Consider the following 16,990-nt stretch of genomic DNA (forward strand, 5'->3'; position numbering starts at 1 on the left):
GTCAGTGTCTCCCCAGTGGTGCCAGCATTAGATACGTTGTCTTCTTGGTACTAGTATTTCTTTGGTTATTGTGAGGTTAAACGTGTGTCCTCATGTCTCATGTCTAGTTATACTTTGTATATGGCATTTGAAAATGAATACTTTGTGATCTGTGGGAACCTCTTCACAGCAAAATGAAGAAACAGTATTTTAATGAGAATTGTACATGACTTGTCCAAAGAGGTTCTAGAACTGCTTGAGTCATATGAAGGAACCCTTGAATAAATTGAAAGACATACCTTATTCATAAATGGAAATGTTAAGGTTGTTAAGTAGTTACGTACCCCTACATTTTATGTAATCTCAGCACAACTTTGAAGTTAATTGTTTTTGAATCTTAACAAAAAAATTCTAACATGGTCTAGATAATAAACAGGCAAAACAGCTAAGAGAAATTTGAAAAACAAGAGTAACGAGGGACAGGGACCAGCCTGGCCAGATGCTAAAGTAGATTATAAGGGAACCATAATTGAAGTGGTGAAGTGTTGGTGCTGGAATAGATGAACGCCATTGGGGTGACATAACTCACCCAGAAACAGAGCAACTGCAGGTCAAATTCAATATGCAATAAAGGGACCACCTTGAAACATTTTGAAAAGGGAGGGTTCTTTTTTTTTTTTTTTTTAACAACATCTTTATTGGAGTATAATTGCTTTACAATGGTGAGTTAGTTTCTGCTTTATAACAAAGTGAATCAGTTTTACATATACATGTGTTCCCATATCTCTTCCCTCGTGCGTCTCCCTCCCTCCCACCCTCCCTATCCCACCCCTCTAGGTGGTCACAAAGCACCGAGCTGATCAGGGAGGGTTCCTTTAATGGCACTGGGGTAATTGGTAGGCATTAATGAAAAAAGAGTTGTATCATGAATATGTATCAGAATAGACCTTGCTATGAATTAAAGGTCATGTTAAAAAAAAAGACAACTAGAGAAAAGCTTTAATAAATGAACAGATTGATTGTATCTTTAGTAATTGGAAATAATAACTTTTTAAAATTTAGAACTGGGGTTTACAAAATTTTTCTGTGAGGGACCAGGTAGCAAATATTTTAGGCTTTGAGGCCAGAGTGTCTCTGTCACAACTACTCAACTCTGCCATTGTGGCACCAAAGCAGCCATAGACAAGTCAGACATCTAATAAAGAAATAGAGAAAACATCTGTTTGTAAGAAGAAACATAATATCGTGTCAGTTTCCTCACACATCTGTTCCCAAAGTGAATTTTATGTATCTTTTCATTTTTTTTGCCAGTGTGTGAAAAGTAGTATCTCCTTGCTATTTTAATTTACATTTCTCTACTGTTGGAGTTGTCTATGTGTATTATTATTATTTGCTATATTTGTTTTCCATTGAGGTCTCCTCTTCAGTGAATTACAAGTAGGGTTAATTTATCTCACTTATTTTATCTTCTTGTCACTTGACGTCTCAAGGCCCTGGAGACCTGTGGTATCTCCAGACCAGTGCAGACTAACAGGGCACCATTTTGCGTCACGAATGATAACTCTTCCTGTAACTTTGTGCTCAAGGTCCTGGGACTTGATTTTCAGTTCAGTTCTTACCTGTGTCCTAGGCCAGCTACTTGCCAATAGACTGAGGCTGGAGGACCCCTTTTTTTTTTTTTTTTTTTTTTTTTTTTTTTTTTTTTTAAGCACTTCTTCGGAGCACAGGCTCCGGACGCTAAGGCTTAGCGGCCATGGCTCACGGGCCCAGCCGCTCCGCGGCATGTGGGATCTTCCCGGACCGGGGCACGATCCCGTGTCCCCTGCATCGGCAGGTGGACTCTCAACCACTGCGCCACCAGGGAAGCCCTGGAGGACCACTTTGTTTCTCCATCCTGAGTGGTGCTTTGCTGCTTCCAGCTCCTTTAGAGTTAGTTGTTGTCTGAGTATTACCTGAACCTACCTATGCCCTTTGGGGCCTGAAATCCAGCTGTGGGCAAGATCTACCTTTGCATTTCTGTCTGTCCTGGTGAGGAGCCCTAGAGCTTGAGCCTCCCTCCCTCCAACTGTACTACTTTAAAGAATGATCAGAATTATGTTTCACTCCTGAGTGATGATGGTTATTTCTGTTTTCCAAGAGATATGACTGAGAAAATGGTGAAGTGACTTGCACAGAGCCACACAGAAGTTCTTAGAGGACACACACCGTGAGATTATGATAGTGACTGAGGTGGAAGCGTCCTTTTCTTGGTCCAGGGTCTCCATGTCCTGGGTGAGCTGCCACCACAAAGGGTGCCTCTGCCCCTCCCTGCAGTCTTTCCATTGTTGGGTGTGCTACAGGAACTGAGACCATTATGACAGAGCCAAGCTGGTTTCTCTTCTCTTTTGGACATGATTGTTTGTCACAATTCTGAACACTATTTCTTCCTCCTGATTATAAAATTGTAAAATCATGGCTATATTTATATTTCCTTTTGCTGCGAAGTACCATTCACAGCTTTCCTTTGAAATTCCTTTACTAATAATCTTTCTTCATATATATGTATCATCTGCTGTTTATGAAATGCTCTTGTGTCCTGTGTCACACTTAATCCTCATCAACACCTATAGGTAAGCAGGGCAGAGATTGTTGTCTCCGTTTTACAGATGAGGAAACTAAGGCCCAGCGAGGTCTGGAAGGCCCTGGCCTTGGACTGCCCTTGGAGCTGGTAGCAGAACTGCTTTTAAACGCATGACCTTGACTCTGCTGACATTTTTCTTCCTGTCCACGAAATTGCTTCTCTTTTATGAGTTTCAGGGATTTTCTTGTCCAAGACACGAAGAAACTGGTGACTTTTCTTGAGAGATCTAAGCATTATTGCATTTGCCTAATATTTCTTTCACGCATTGGCCTGAGTACTTTCAGAGAAGACAGTTACATGTAAATAGTCCCCTTTTTTTTTCAGACAGTGAGACAGACATTTTCAGAGAAGACAGAGACCCTGAAGAAACTGTGTTTGTTCTTTGGTATTCTTAACAACCATTGCAACCATGAGTTTGGATTTTTTCCCTGAGGTTTTCTAGTTGTAGGCTGCTATAATGCTTCACATTTGGGGCTCAGTGATTCCTGTTTCTATTTTAACTCTATGAGGCTTGTGTGTTATGTGACCTTTGTGCTCTGACCTTCAGATTGAGGGAACTGAAAATTTAGGAAGTTTTTTTAGGACTTGAATCCAAGTAAATTCCCTTATGAGTACAAAGACTCATAGAACTGTGGAATGTTAGAGTTTCAAGGGACTTTCATCCATCTAGCCCCCTTGATTTGAAAACGTGGCCAGTTAGTGATAAAATGGAGGCTAGGTTGCTGGAGTTAGATTAGGTTCTCTGCTGGCTTGTTGCATGTCGCTTCATACTTCCCCTGCTGTGTCGTGTCTCTTCTTACCAGTCTCTGAGCTCTGAGAGGGCTGGCACTGTGTCTGCCCTGGACATGGCTCTGCTCCCTAGTGAAAATCAGAGGGCTTTGCCTAGGCACTCAAGATTTCTTCGCACAGTGAGTGATTTGAACCTGTCTCTTGTTGATAAAATATCATTACTGTATATTGGCAGATGGAATTTTAAGGGTATGGAGGTGGCGTTTAGTCAGGGTTTACTCTGGGAAACAAACCACTCTAGATATTTGAAGCAGAAAGGTTTTAATTCAGGGTGTTAGGTGCTTCAGAATCATTGGAAGGATTGTACAGAGCAGGCTGAGCTTCCAATAGTAAATCTCAGAACCACATAAAATTACTGTGTGGGGGACAGCAAAGATTCATGAGGCTACCATGGAGCTGCTGTGGTCAGGAATACGGCACACTACTTGTGAACCAGAGATTAAGAAGCCACGATCGGGAAGGTAGTAACTGGACCCTAAAACCTGGAGTCCAGCTGCTCTCTCTGCCGCAGCTGCTTCTTGACGGCCACAGGGCTGAAGACTGAATGTTGGAATGTGGATGCAGAAAAACCCTCTGTCACCATGACCGTGTTTCCAGCAGACAGCAAGCCAGAGTGGCAGAGCGTGGCTTCCATCTTACTTTTATCTTCCAAGTCTCAAGCTGGTACATATATTTTGGCAAAATCTCTTTTGCAGTCAAACCCTACCCTCTGCCAGGCAGCCTCTGCAATATGGCAAGGTTGAGTGCTCATCCACCATTTCCAGCACAGTAAGGGTTGTTGTTGTCACATTTTGGGCATGCCTTCTGTAAGGCTCTGTGTGTAGTTGATATTAAATTGAGGATGGATTAACAATTATGTTCCATTAGATCTCTCTTTGTCAGTGTAATTAATTATATAACAGAAGGGAAGGCAAGAGTTTTACTTTAGGGAATCCCTAAGGGGAATTCCTATTTATCAGAAAAAATGCCATAAGGAGGGAAGATCCTGAGCTGGGAGAGTATTCTAAACTGTTTTGGTTTCAAACATCTTGGAAGGTACTACAAGGAGACATGCGATTTTATGATACAACAGTGCTTACCATGTCTGGGGGGAGTTCCGTCTTTGGCAGGGGTTGTCAACTTTCCACTTTGAATGCTTCGCCTCTTCCCCCGCCCTTGTGGAATATACATTTTGAATTTCCAAGGGAAATCAATATAAAATAGTTTATTTAAAATAAATCAAATTGACATATAGCCTATGGGCCGGCATTGAATTCTTTTGACTTCGTTTCCCTTAACTTTCCCCCAACCCCTATTTAAAAATGTAAAACATTTATAAGTAATCCCCTCCACCTTTACTCTTGTACCCTAGTGAATACATTTGGACACGTTTTATTTCTGTTTCTTGCCCACTCCCTAATTTTTCCTGTTCCAAATTGTCCTTCTACTTGAAACAGAGTAGACATAAAATCACGGGTAATATTGATGGTCATGGGGACAGGAGTGGGCAGGTGGTAAAGATATAATTGAAGTAAATAATCGGATTTTCTTGGAAAAGGTGATATTCTTTACTTCAGGAGAAAGAGGCTGAGTGAGTAGGGTAGTTGATACTAGCTTCTTCTTGATTTCTCCTGTATCCTGTATTTTTCTACTCCTGCACAATCATTCTGGTACCTTCTTCCATCCTTACTGGGAAGCACGTGCTTCTGGAGCAGGGAAGCCCCCAAGACCTTCTCACTGCTAATTGCTCTGCCCTCTTAGCAATTGCAGTAATAGACTCAAAGTTGGAAGGTCTTTGGCCATATGGAGCCTTTGGGAGAGGACCCTATCATATTCAGAATTCTCTTGGGCTCAGTGACCAAAACCTCATTATTGCTGTTATAAGTAAAGTGACTATATATAAGGTATTGTCTAAATGGGGCCACTTCTGAGAGTGAAAAGGGACACTGTTAATAATTACACTGAAACAGCAGGCATAAATTGGATGTATAGTCACCCTAATTATAAGGAATTGTGGAGAACAGTGCTTGAAATGTGAACTGACATGATTCAGAAGCAGAGTTTAACTCTTTATATTCCCAAATCTTTAAGTGTCCCTTCTCCTTTATATAATAATCACGTGCTAAGCACTGATGATGGGACAGGTTCTGTATTAGGCACTAGGAAAATAAAGGAAGATACCGTCTGTGTTCTCTATTTCCATACAATCACTGTAAGATTTTAGAGCAGAGGGTTTTCAACCTGGCTCATAGCATAGTTCTCATTGGAGGGCTGAGGAAGTAGTAGGTTTTATACTCCCCCCGCAAGTGAAGTGTATTCTGCCGAAGGACGAAGATTTAAATAAATCCGAGGAACTCTTTTATCAATTTGTCTATTTTATTCTTGGGATATTCTTAAAGATTTGGCATGAAGAAACAATTATTTGCCAAAGAAAAGTTTGAAAACTACTGGTTTGAGATTTTAAATTTTATGTTATTGTTCTAAAGCTATAAGGCTAGTTGGAAAGAAAAGGGAAGAATGGGACTTTTTTTTTTTTCTTTTTCGGTACGCGGACCTGTCACTGTTGTGGCCTCTCCGTTGCGGAGCACAGGCTCTGGACGCGCAGGCTCAGCGGCCATGGCTCACGGGCCCAGCCACTCTGCGGCACGTGGGATCTTCCCGGACCCGGGCACGAACCCGCGTCCCCTGCATCGGCAGGTGGACTCTCAACCACTGCGCCACCAGAGAAGCCCAGAATGGGGCTTTTTAAACTTGGGACACAGAAAAAGTTACGTACGAAACTAAAAAAAAAAGAAATATATATATATATATATATATATATATATATTTATATTTATATTTATATATATATTTTAAGTATCTGGAGGGCTTCCATGTATAAGAGGGCTTGTGATTCCAAGGAAAAAGCAGGACTGATTGGTGGTTCTTAGAGGAATAGTTTTCAGCCTCACATAACTTTCTAGCAGTTATAACTTTCCTGCCATGGAAGGGGCTGCCCTGTGAGGTCATAAGTTCCTTGTCATTGATTTGGACAAGCACACTCACAGAGGGTGATTAAGTTTCAACTTCAGCTCCATATTAGAAGAAATAACTTCATTAACGAGTTCATGCTTCTTGGATATTAAAACTTCTATATGCGTAGGTCGTTAGCTACTGCCTTACATATGTCTAAAGTGCGTGTGTATGTATGTGTTTTATTTCCCCAGAATATTAGCCAATTTAGTACATTCTTCACACATGGCATTGCCTTTTTTGCATGGTAGTCAGTAATTAATAAAAATGCGGAAGGCATAACATCAGCACTCTCATCGAAAGAAATTTGAAAGGGAATAACATCCACCCATGTCATTCTGAAACTGATCCGAAACAGCCTGGCTCGTTTTTACTCAGCGGCTATTGGTCGATGCTCTTACAGATTTTGTCTCTGTTTCAAAATCTTGAAATAAAAGTGGAGCAGCTTCCAACATGACTTAAGAAAAAGGTCACCAGTTGAAAATGGTTTCAGGTGTTTTGCTATTAAATGTGAAATTGGAAAACTAGCCTCTCTTCCATAATTTGAATTTATAACACGTTCTAATGAGAAGCCTGCCTGTTTTTTCATACCATTTCAAATACTGAGAAATTTCTCCAGGCTCTTGGATTGGTGTTAAACAGAAATTTTTATTTCAGAGCGTATAATGCATTGAGTCTCTTTCTTCTTTAAAGCTGTATCTTATGATCCTTGAAGGATGAAAAGTTGTGCCTCTTGTTCCTCCCCCTTTATTTTTCCAGTGACTGGGCACTTTAATTTAATTCAGCAATATCCTTACATTTTAACCTTAGAATGAAGTAGATTTGGGGTTTAACAGAAATTTAAGATGAAAATTAAGTATTAGAGAAAGAAAGATTAATTTGGAAACTTTAACTCGTAATAATCATATTATCCAAATTCAATAATGTTAATTCAAATCATAGCATCCAAACTCTATGCAAAAGCTCTGAACTAGTCTACAACCGGTAATGAGACATTAGGATACAAATAGCACAGTTGACAGGTGACAGTTTTTTGAGCAATATAAGGTTGAGAAGGCTGGAGGGTAACAGTTAACTCTGTGTCTTGTTGCTGTGATTACTCTTGGCAGGTTATATGGTCTGAGCAAACATTGCTTCACAGTGTCACATATAGTAGTGTCATGTAAATATGGCCTGAGATTTGTCAATAGAGGGTTTATATTCATTGAAGACAAAGTGAAATGTTTCTACTTTTCAAGATATATCTAAAATAGAGGTTTTTTTCTCTTATTCAATATAGTTTTATTGGGATATCAAAGTGAATTTGTAATAAAGAAGAACAAAAAAATTATTAAAAAAGTTAAAATCAATGAAAACATCCCTCAAGTGCTAGCAATAGTCTCTGATCTGTCTAATGAGTACAGTGGACTTGTAAACAGATAGCTAAAACACGGTGTTCATGTATTTTAATACAGGTTTGAACAAGCTGTCAGGGGAAAGCAGACAGTGAGCGGCCATTAACTTGTGGACCTACCCACTTGGCAGTGGGTTTGGAATGAGAGGATTCCAGCCAGATACCACCAAAGAGATTGCTAGGCCTTGTTAGAGATGCTACTGGTGATTTTTCCCATGGTCATTTTTTCGTCCTGGTGGAGGGGCAGGGTATAAGCCAGAATTTTAAGCCCTTATGAATCAGGCACTCAGAATCTCATCTTTGTAAGTCCAGATTTCCACTTTTAGAAGTAGACTTACTGAACTCAAAAGGCTCAAGGTATTGTTTGCCCCCTTTTCTTGGCCTTGTACAGAAAAGTCTGCTAGAATCAGAGACTTAAGAGAAAGCTCCTTAAGAGTACATTTAAAACGTAAGCACAGCACACTCCCCAGACTAGCCATACCACTGCAGAACATAGCATGTTGGAGATCATCTTCTTAATGCTCATTATTTTAGAGCTGGAGGATTTCTTTTTAACATCTTTATTGGAGTATAGTTGCTTTACAATGGTGTGTTAGTTTCTGCTGTATAACAAAGGGAATCAGCCATACAGATACATATATCCCCATATCCCCTCCCTCTTGTGTCTCCCTTGCACCCTCCCTATCCCACCCCTCTAGGTGGTCACAAAGCACCGAGCTGATCAGAGCTGGAGAATTTGAGGTCCAGACAGGGTACATATTTGCTTGTTCACTTAGCCAAGTAGAACCATTGTCATTAAAGATGACCTAGAGTGCAAAGTTGGGGTCTCATGATTTCAGTGCTGATCTCCAATGGCGTGGGTGCTGACTCTTTTGGAAGAGAAATTCTTTAATCCTATGTCTATTTCAGTGCCTTTTACCCACTCTTTCTAGTTATTATCCAAGAATAAGCAAGAGTTTCTCACTTGTTTAGTGAAACTTTTCCACCACAAACACCTTCTGGAAGCAGAACAACTGGGTTGAATACAGGTTCAACTCCCTGTGACTTCTTAGCCATTGAATAGCCTGTTCTGGCTGTTGTCACCCAGTTGCGGCAAATAAAAGCCCATGAGGTAGTAATTGGTTTGGTTCCATTCTCTCCTTTACCATCTTCTGAGAGGCCTGGTCTTCCAGTGCTGCTGTTTCCCTGTCAGGGTCGCTTGTTCCCTTTCCGTGTGATATTCTGAATCTGAAGTGACAGTGCAATGTGGATTATGTCTCTATTCCGCCTCACTTCTTTATCAGAGACAAATGTTTACTTGAACGGACTGATGCTTCCCCCTCTTTCTGCTTAGTTCACTGGCATCTGCAAGTGTAGTTGCGTTTTTCTTGCCACCAGCTGTGTTGCCAGTCGTAGGGATTGCACCTTTAGCATTGATTTGTATTCCTACTAACTCTGTGCAGGGCAGGTTGGCATTTAACCTGTTGATTCCTGGTCTGCCTCCCCTCACTCTACCACCCCCAGTCAAGGGGACTCATAGGAGTGAAGACGGATTTGTAAGAAACCTCAGCTCGCTCAGCTGGCGGACTTGTACGGGGGGTCATGGAACATGAGGGTTGGAAGGAATGGTAGCAGGCATCTCATCTTCAGTTTACAGATAGGGAGACACACTGAGGTTCAAAGAGGTCAAGGGACTAAAGTCATAGAGCCAGTCAGTGGCTGAGCTGGAAATCCACCCAAGTCCTCTGCATCTCAGTCCAGTGATTTTTCCAGTATTTCCATCTGTCTGTCAGATAGACTGTATAAATGTTTGGCATTTCTGTAGAGTTGTTCTCTCGTCACTCCTTCCGAGTAGTGGCAGCTGTCCATGCAGAGAGTGGGGGCACTTAGCTAGTGCGGGGCCAGAGTTGCCTGTAAGTGGAGTGAATGCATTGACATTTTCAGCCCACGGCAGATCCTGTTTGCCCTTCCAGCTCTCATCAGAGGAAAAGTGATTATGTTTGCTATTCAGCTAACAATTGTGTGCAATTTTCAGCCTGCCTTGTTGTTTAACGTCTTCCCATGCTTCCGTCACATGCCACAGCGTATCTGCTTCGTAATTACACTGGTAGGGACTTACCTACACCGTTTGGAAAAAGGTTTGCCTAAAGTACTTATTTACTTGTGCGTAATACATCTTGATTGATACCTTGGTAAAATCTCTGAGATCATTCTAAGGTTCCCTCCCACAATGGGGAGGATTGAAGAGACAGGGAAACGGGTGACAAAAAAAGAAAAACCGCAGCAAAAAAAGAGGGCTGTGTGTCCTCACTGATGACCTAAGAGGAGAATTATGGGTGATTTGGAATCTCCATGGCTGACTTTTACTTGTTTCTGGCAGTTCTACAGTCAGGATCTTCCCTAGACTCATGAGTTCGTGCGTAGAGTTGTCATTAGCATTCATCTAATAATCGAGTCCCATCATTTTCAGAGGAGGTCACTGTGATCCCAGAGAGAGCAAAGGTTGCACTATGAGCTCATGGCAGAGCGGAGGCTGGGAGCTGGGTCTGAATTCAGAAGATCAGGTATCTTGCAGCTGAGGACCAAGATGTAGAAAAGGATCACTAGCTGTAGTCTAGGGAGGCAAGCACAGTGTACCATTTGAACAGCCCCTTAAGAAAGCAGTTTGGAAACTCTAGGAAGGCACTGACTTGTATACAAAGAGGGAAGATCGTGAAAAATCTCCAAAGGTATAGGACAGTGTTATTTAAATCTTAATTGCTTGTTTAAGTGGAGAAAATGTTGCTAAGGGACGCGAATCCTAAACCCAATCGGCTGTCAACTACCTCTGATGTTGTAAGTCACAAAAGCCCCTCAGCCTCTCTTCTACCAATAAAATAGTGTTGTCCATACCTGTCTCTTCCTTCAGTGTCATTCATTTATTCAGCAAACATTGACCAAGAGCCAGGCCTTGCTTGGGTTAATTGCCAAGGGAGATTTAGGGCCTAATGCAGCATAATTTAAAGATTAAAATAAACACTCTAAGTTAAGTCAATTATTCCCAACCCTTGAATCAGAATACATACAGAAAGATTCCCAGATGAGTCTAGTGTGCAGTTTTGAAAACCACTTCTTTAAGCTTATAGCGCTTGGTGTTAGATAATACCATACAGCGGGGCTCGGTTGTTTTTAAAGTTTGGTGAGCTACGTAAATGTTTAAAGAAGAGTACTATCGATTTTAAGCCTTTTTTTTTTTTGGCTGCGCCATGCAGCATACGTGATCTTAGTTCCCTGACCAGGGATCAAACCCACACCCCCGCCGTGGGAACGCAGAGTCTTAACCACTAGACCGCCAGGGAACTCCCTTGTTATTGATTTTAGAAAAGAAGCAAAACTTGAGCAAACACTAGTTCATTCTATTTTTGTGGATGACAGTGACTTGTCATTCACATGCTATCTTTAGAGAGGCTTGGTAGCCAATTTTAGTATTAAATGTCACCTTACCTGTAGCCCTAGGTTTTCCCACCCATAGAGGAAGGGTCTTGGACGTCACATGGCCTTTTTCAGTTGTTTGTGTTTTCTTGTGTCTAATCAATTTGGCTAGACTTTTGGCTTCATCAATTTGTGATCCTGGGGCTCATGATAGTTAGGTTTGATGGAACAAAATAGAGAAGACATTATGGCAGGTGGGATGTAGGGGCTAGGGATGGATGTGAAAGCAAAATCTCTTGTTTCTAAGTGATGACTTTCTTTGGATTATGGTGTTTTCTTTTTCCTCCAAACAGACAGGTAGTACCATGGTGAAGACCATGGCTTTTGGGTCCAAGACTTGTGTCCTAGCTTCAGCTTTGCTCTTCCTTAGCTGTGTATTCTTGAGCAAGTTATTTAATTCTTAGAGCCTTACTTTCTTGATCTGCTAAATATGGCGAAAGATAACCCTACCTCATGTAATAGTCAGAATGATTATGTGGCCAGTAGAAAATTGCTTGGCATATAGTAAGTCCTCAATAAACACTTGCTATTTATTGTCGGTCTGTAGCTTTCTTGTACCCACTGGCCAGTTAGGAGGAGAAGACAGAAGAGCGACAGAGCGGCAATAAGTGAAACCTCTTAGGTTCTTCTTAATTGCTTTGCATTTGATGACAGTTCCTGAAAGACCAGTGCTTAGGAAGCCCCAGCTTTTTAACTAACTCCCATCAGCAGTAGGTATCTTGCTTAGAGGAGGGCCACTTCTCTTGTTTTCCTCTCTTCTGATGGTGTTTGTGTATTTTCAGAGCCTCTGTGTAGATCTTCCCTTTCACTTCTTGCTTTCATAATGATTATATGCTTAGAGTGAAACCAATTGAGAACCAGAGGAAGTAAGAGCAGGGTAAGTTTTGGTCCAGCAAAACCAGGTCTCACCAGTGCTTATCTCTCTGTTTACCATGGGTCTCTTTCTGAGAAGCTGAGAAACCCCAGGGAAATGTTCTAGTTCGTCTGTTCACTAAACTTGTGAGGTTTTCTCAAACCCATTTATCAAAATGAAGGGCTGTAATTAAGATTTCAGAGAAGGAAAGCACTCTAGAGTATTAGAGCTGATTGGGACTTTACAGACATTCATTCTGCAAATGAGCATCCTCTCTTGTTAAAGGTCACGCTGGCAAAGCTCAGACTAGAACTGGGGTCATCGGGACTCTATGTCTATACTATTGTATTTATCTCCTTCCTTGGGTCCATTTTGCATAGATTAGTTTTTCTTACATAGAATTTTCACTCCTGTTAGATTCCTGTTCAAAGATAAAAGTTCTAGCTTTGTATTTCTCTGTATAAGACCTTTAAGTGAGCAAGGCTCATTTTAACCTTCCAAATCTTTCCCCCAAATATTCTAAGTCCCTCATTTCAGTTCAGCTGGTCTGCTGCCTTCTCAAAGAAATGCCTTGCTTCTTCCTTCGGTTCACAGAATTTTCAGGCCTTGTTCTTTTGCTTATTCCCTTTGTCTCTCAGAGCCCCCTAGCTTTCAAAGTACCCCTGTGCTAGATTCTGTGACATACCCCAGTTGGTTTTTTTGTTTTTGTATACTTTGTGTTGCCCTTTTTCTCTTTTCACATATAAAAATATATCTTCCTCAGGTAGGCTTTAAACCCCTTGAAAACAGGATGATAATCTGAGCCATCTGCGTACAGGATGAGACTTTGCTTTATCTGGAGCTCTAGGGCTTGGCAAATCAATTTATTCATTTATTAAATTAACAGACATTTTTATTGAGTGCCTATTATGTATTAGGCCGTGAGGTTAGAGCATGATAATTACTTCTGCTCTCGAGGATTGAAGAGTTTAGTTTTTGATACAGGCAAGCAGAGAGGCAGAGTGACGTGTGATGGGAGTGATGACGGCAGTATCCCAGGTGCTGTGGAAATGTAGTGAAAGGGGACATAGCTTGAACTGGAGGACGGAGAATGTGAATTATGTCTTCAAGGACTAGTAGGAAGTGATGCTCAGATCTAAATGATACGTAGTACATGAGACATCATTTTTAATCGAGAGGTAGCTTGGGTGAAGGGGAGCAGAGATAAAACCTAGAGGAAATGGATGAATTTCCAGCAGAATATAAATGCTGAGAAATGACCTCAAAAGAAGTATACAACTGCTACAATTATTGTAGAAGTTCTTGGAAATATGAGTAAGCTCTATTATTAAAGAAAGTTTCATATCTAGATGGCTTTACACTGAATTCTGATAAACCTTTAAAGATCAGATAGTTCCAATCTTATCAGTAAACTAATCCAAACAGTAGAAGAGGATGCAGAACCTCCATATCAAAACCTAATAATGATAAGTGAAACAAGTAGAGGAAAACACTACAGAATGATCTTACTTAGTATTATATGTACAGAAATTCTATGTAAAATAGAATATTGAATTCATCAATATACCAAAACACGACAACTGACTGAGTAGGATTTTTTTCTAGGACTGCAAAGATGGTTCAATCTCTAGAAATCTATCAACACAATTCATTACATCTCTAAATTAAGGGAGGGAAAAAAGAGATGATTCCATCAGAGGATGCTAAGAAGGGAGATGCAGATTCTAGAAAGGGAGGAGTAACCAAGGAGACCAGCATTTATTCATTCACCCATTCATGCATAAGATATGTTTCTAAGGGCTTCCTGGCCAGGCATTGTGCTGGTATAGTGAGACCACTTAGGAACTTCCAGCTTATTGGGGTAGATAGGCAGGTGATTAAATAGCTTACATGTGGACTGTTATTAGTATGAAACAAGAGCCTGGGAATTAAGTTACTCTTTCTGGAGGGAGCTAGGGAAATGTTCACAGCATCAGAGACATTTCAGCTGGGTCAAGATAACAAAAAGGTGGGGGGGTGTACTTGGTAGAAAGTAATGGCATTATAGATGGTGGACACAGCATGAGCAAGTCTTCCGGGTCATTAAATTTTATTATAAATCCTGGGAGTGGTGTCACTGGGCCATTGGTAACATATAGAAGAAAGGTTTGAGAAAATGCTGTTAAGGTCTTATGCAGACAGGTACTTGGCCAGACCCTGGCACTCACTGGAGGTGTCACTGGGGTTGCCTCCATGGAGAGTACAGTGGAAGGGTGATATATGGTGCTGGGGATAACTGAAAATATGGTGGGGTCCATGGTTTGCACATGGATGCTTACATTTTCATTTTTCATATTCTCCCAGAAGTTTCCTGTTCCTTTATATCTGCAGAATTTCTGAAAAGGCCAGGATTCTACAGTCGATTGGCAATGTGTGATTGCTCTGGAAATGTGCCTCTTTGCTTTAGAAATCACTGTATCCTATATTAACCCATTTTGAAAGTTTCTATTTTGGAATAACTTGAGATTTATAGAAAATTTGCAAGGATAATATTAACCCATTTTTAAAAAAATCCACACATAAAATTTATGCTACAAATGTGCAGGGCACGTTAAAACGTTCAAATCTTTATTTTATCCTATTTGTTCCCCACTTATACTCACTTTGGTCTTGTTGAGAGTAGACCAGACACTTTATTCCCTTTTAGTAGAAAACTGAGGCTCAATTAAACAAACAAAACCAAAATTAATGTTTCTCAGCCCTGAGAGATGAACTTGGTTTTGGTACCTAAAAAAAAAAAAATCTCCAAGACTTCTAAATGTGCAGCCAGTTTTAAGAACCAGGAGTAAACCAGATTCACAGTTGTTTTTCTGTATTGGTTTTGTGCTGGGCCTTAATGGTGGTTTAGGGATGTATAAAATATGATCCCAGATCTTCCAAGGAACCTACAATTTACCAAGTGTCTGTGTACATTAGCATGTGTACAAGGTGCAGGGGACAAAAATAAGGCCCTGCAACCAGAGTGAAAAGCCAGTGTCCCCACTGGCTTAAGGAACAGAACCCTCCTGATTCCTAATTTAGAGGCTTCCTCATTGCTTCATGTCATCCTCTTTGATTGAGAGACCTACACCTCCAACAATTTTCCTCCCCTCATTTTGCTTAGCACTTGACAGTATATAAAACACTTTAATAGGGCTTCCCTGGTGGCGCAGTGGTTGAGAGTCCGCCTGCCGATGCAGGGGATGCGGGTTCGTGCCCCGGTCCTGGAAGATCCCACGTGCCATGGAGCGGCTGGGCCCGTGAGCCATGGCCGCTGAGCCTGCGCATCCGGAGCCTGTGCTCTGCAACAGGAGAGGCCACAGCAGTGAGAGGCCCGCGTACCGCAAAACCCCCCCCCCCCAAAAAAAAACAAACAAAATAAACAAACAAGAAAAACACTTTAATGTTGTCATCTCATTGGTTGTCATGAAACTCTGTGAGTTAAGGACAGGGAGCAGGGGAACCTGGGACAGCGGATAAGGGCAGCAGGGCTGCTCAGGGTCATGTCACCCCTCCTGGCGTGGTGTGATGCTACCCAGGCCACGCTGGGCCCCATCTCTCCCCCTCCACCCCATCTCTCCCTGGCCATGCCACGTGCTGAGGCCTTTATTTTTTCCTGCATTTCCAGTTTTCTTTGTTGTTACAGACATCTGGAGGTAATTATGGAGCCCTCTCAATTAATTCAGTCCAATTAATAAATTATGGGATGGATTTGGGGCTGGGAGAGGGTGAGGGAGCCTTCCGGGCCTCCCCGCGCTGGAGAGCTCTTGCAATCAGACTTGGAGAGCCCTCCTCAGTGGCAGTCTGTGAGGCTTGGCCCCAGCCTGCAGGCTGCCTGTAGGCGGGTGGTTGGCTTACCCTGACACCAAGACATCGTTCTTCTTTCCTTACAGACTATCTTTTAATCCCAGTAGGATAGCCCCTGGGCTGGCTGGTGTATCCCCTTCCTAGCTGAGTTCTTCCTAGAGGTCCTGTATGGTATCTGCTCAGCAGAGTTCCTGATGGGTGTTATACGGGGCTGCCCTGTGCATTATAAGGGTTGAATATTTTAGCCCCTGGCTACTAAGTACCAGTAATTGTCCTAGGCATTGTGGCAAACAGTGTCCCTCCTTGCAGTTTCCAAGTGCCCCTTGGTGGGGAGCAGTACTGCTCCTGCCAGAGGGATCGTTTTAAATGTCCTGCCATGCATTAGTCATACCCTTGTTTCAAGAATAAACCTTTGGGGGTTCCTTAATGCCTGCAGAATAAATTCAGACTCCTCAAGCTTGCATGCAAAGCTGTCAGTGCTTTGGTCCCATCCCACATGTTTGGTTCTTTTGCTATAGCTCCTTTTCCTTGTTCCCCCACAGCCACGCTGACTTGAAGCACTGTGTGCTTTTCTCCTCGTGCAAGGTTGCCTCCTTTGTTGGGGCCCGACCGCTACTCAGCACTCAAGGCCCAGTCTGAAGGTTGCCGCATTAATGAGGTCTTAGTTCTGCTCCCTGCAAGAAGTGATCTTATCCTTTTCTACATTCCAGCAACACTTTATTTATTTATTTTTTTTACCTCATTTAGATAATATCACCTCATTTAGGTAACTTACCACCATTTAATTGATGTGGTAATCATTTTAATAGATTATTAATAAAATTGAAGCTTTTTTCCAACTTTCCTAGTATAAGATTCTCCTACCATAGAAACTTCTTAAGGTTAGGGACCATTTCTTACTCATGTCTATTGCCTGAAGAGTCCTAGGCACTAAAGTAGGTAACTGTTGGAAGAGAGGAATTCCAGATTGGTTGAGGGGAGTGTTCAATTTTTCTCCTCCTCCAGTTAAGGCAAGTTTTTCATAACTCTCCTACTTTTTATCCTCCTCTCCCCTCCCTCCCTCCCTCCCTTCCTTCCTCCCTCCCTCCCT

At 41.7% G+C, this 16,990-nt stretch overlaps 1 protein-coding gene across 1 annotated transcript in view; it reads left to right on the forward strand.

Annotated features, from left to right (window-relative positions):
* LPP (LIM domain containing preferred translocation partner in lipoma) overlaps positions 1-16,990 on the forward strand; it is a 641,451-nt gene that overhangs the window by 162,716 nt on the left and 461,745 nt on the right. The gene's annotated exons all lie outside the window — the stretch shown is intronic.

This window comes from Lipotes vexillifer, unplaced genomic scaffold (genome assembly GCF_000442215.2).
Source record: "Lipotes vexillifer unplaced genomic scaffold, Lipotes_vexillifer_v1.1 scaffold388, whole genome shotgun sequence".
Classification (NCBI taxonomy): Eukaryota; Metazoa; Chordata; class Mammalia; order Artiodactyla; family Lipotidae; genus Lipotes; species Lipotes vexillifer.